Source organism: Rhinopithecus roxellana, chromosome 8, assembly GCF_007565055.1.
Source record: "Rhinopithecus roxellana isolate Shanxi Qingling chromosome 8, ASM756505v1, whole genome shotgun sequence".
In the NCBI taxonomy this organism is placed as follows: Eukaryota; Metazoa; Chordata; class Mammalia; order Primates; family Cercopithecidae; genus Rhinopithecus; species Rhinopithecus roxellana.
The window spans coordinates 143,927,895-143,930,748 of NC_044556.1; the positions used below are offsets into that span (position 1 = coordinate 143,927,895).

General features: G+C 41.8%; 1 pseudogene across 1 annotated transcript; it reads left to right on the top strand.

The window, feature by feature from the left end:
* The first annotated feature begins 224 nt into the window (after positions 1 to 224).
* On the top strand, positions 225 to 1,632 carry LOC104676547 (annotated as a pseudogene). Its single transcript, XR_749932.2, has 2 exons — positions 225 to 748; positions 788 to 1,632. The product of XR_749932.2 is annotated as a heterogeneous nuclear ribonucleoprotein C-like (transcript).
* Positions 1,633 to 2,854: the final 1,222 nt, after the last annotated feature.

Consider the following 2,854-nt stretch of genomic DNA (forward strand, 5'->3'; position numbering starts at 1 on the left):
GAGTGAGAGTTGATGATGTCTTGAATTAAAATTATAGCAGTGAAAATGGTGAGAAGTGGTCAGATTCTAGGTTTATTTGTTGGTGGAACTGACCCAATGTCCTGGTAGATGGATTTGGGCCGTGAGAAACAGAAGAATCAAGGATGATACAAAGGTTTTAGTCTGATCAACAGGGTGGATGATATCATTTCTGAGATTGAGAAGACCAGGGAAAAAGTGACTTTAGAAAGTCAAGAATTCGGCCATTTTGTGAAGAGACGAAGACTGAGCGGTTGTGTCCGCGTTGCCGACCTCGACCAGCAGTCGGTTTCTCCACGCAGAATCCGGGAGTAGGAGACTCAGAATCGAATCTCTTCTCCCTCCCCCCTCCTGTGAAATTTTTTTGATCTTCAGCTACATTTTCAGCTTTGTGAGAAACCTTATCAAACACAATGGCCAGCAACATTACCAACAAGACAGATCCTCGCTCCATGAACTCCCGTGTGTTCATTGGGAATCTCAACACTCTTGTGGTCAAGAAATCTGATGTGGAGGCAATCTTTTCGAAGTACGGCAAAATTGTGGGCTGCTCTGTTCATAAGGGCTTTGCCTTCGTTCAATATGTTAATGAGAGAAATGCCCGGGCTGCTGTAGCAGGAGAGGATGGCAGAATGATTGCTGGCCAGGTTTTAGATATTAACCTGGCTGCAGAGCCAAAAGTGAACCGAGGAAAAGCAGGTGTGAAACGATCTGCAGCGGAGATGTACGGGTCAGTAACAGAACACCCTTCTCCGTCCCCTCTACTCAGCTCCTCTTTTGACTTGGACTATGACTTTCAACGGGACTATTATGATAGGATGTACAGTTACCCAGCACGTGTACCTCCTCCTCCTCCTATTGCTGGGCTGTAGTGCCCTCGAAATGTCAGCGTGTATCAGGAAACACCTCACAAAGGGGCAAAAGTGGCTTCAATTCTAAGAGTGGACAGCGGGGATCTTCCAAGTCTGGAAAGTTGAAAGGAGATGACCTTCAGGCCATTAAGAAGGAGTTGACCCAGATAAAACAAAAAGTGGATTCTCTCCTGGAAAACCTGGAAAAAATTGAAAAGGAACAGAGCAAACAAGCAGTAGAGATGAAGAACGATAAGCCAGAAGAGGAGCAGAGCAGCAGCTCCGTGAAGAAAGATGAGACTAATGTGAAGATGGAGTCTGAGGGGGGTGCAGATGACTCTGCTGAGGAGGGGGACCTACTGGATGATGATGATAATGAAGATGGGGGATGACCAGCTGGAGTTGATCAAGGATGATGAAAAAGAGGCTGAGGAAGGAGAGGATGACAGAGACAGCACCAATGGCGAGGATGACTCTTAAGCACATAGTGGGGTTTAGAAATCTTATCCCATTATTTCTTTACCTAGGCGCTTGTCTAAGATCAAATTTTTCACCAGATCCTCACCCCTAGTATCTTCAGCACATGCTCACTGTTCTCCCCATCCTTGTCCTTCCCATGTTCATTAATTCATATTGCCCCGCACCTAGTCCCATTTTCACTTCCTTTGACGCTCCTAGTAGTTTTGTTAAGTCTTACCCTGTAATTTTTGCTTTTAATTTTGATACCTCTTTATGACTTAACAATAAAAAGGATGTATGGTTTAAAAAAAAAAAAGTCAAGAATTCTGTTTATGATACATTAAATTTGAGGTGTATATTAGATTTTCAAATAGAGATGTAGAGTAGTTGGATATACAAGTCTAGGGTTTAGTGGGGGAGATTGGGACTAAATATTTGAATCTGGGGATCATCAAAATATGGATGCTATTTGCTATTGGAAACTGTAAATGGGATGAGATTGTCTAGGGAGACTAGAAAGAGAAGAGGGCCAAAAAGAGAAATAGTGGATAATTGAACAAATCTGAGAGTGGTCAACAAAGTAGACTGAAAGATAGAAAGCAATGTGCTAGGGAAAAATTCTGGAAAATCAAAGTGACGCAGATGGTTAGAGAATACAGAGATGACAGAATTAGCCAAATGTGTCAAATGCTGCAGGATATCTAATAGGAGGACAGATAATTGACCATTGGGTTGGCAAAAGGAGGGCCATTAGTAAATTTTTAAAAAATGGTTTTCAAACCGTGGTGAGGGAGTTTTATTGAAAGTAGAAAATGATGAAGTTACCAAAAGCAATTGTATCAAAAACAAAAATGAGCAAATGGGACCTAATTAAAGAACTCCTGCATAGCAAAAGAAACATCAACACGGTGTGGTGGTCCACACCTGTAATCCCAGCACTTTGGGAGGTCGAGGTGGGTAGATCACTTGAGGTCAGGAGTTCAAAAGCAGCCTGGCCAACATGGTGAAACCCCATCTCTACTAAAAAAAACACAAAAATTAGCCAGGCATGGTGCGAGTGTCTGTAATCCCAGCTACTTAGGAGGCTGAGACAGGAGAACTGCTTGAACCTGGGAGGTCGAAGTTGCAGAGAGCCGAGATTGTGCCACTGCACTCCAACCTGGGTGACAGAGCAAGACCCTATCTTAAAAAAAAAAAAAAAAAAAAAAAAAAAAGGGCAACAGCTTAACCCTAACCTACAGAATGGGAGAAAATACTTCCAAACTAAACAGCTGAAAAAGGTCTAATATCCAGTATCTATAAAAGACTTAAATTTACAAGCAAAAAAACAACCCCCTGGAAAAGTAAGCAAAGGACATGAACAGATACTTTTCAAAAGAAGACATACAGGTGGCCAAGAAGCATATGAAAAAATGTTCAACATCACAATTATTAGAGAAATGTAAATCAAAACCACAATGAGATATCATCTTACACCAGTCAGAATGGCTATTTACACTTAAAAAAGTCAAAAAAGTAACATGCTG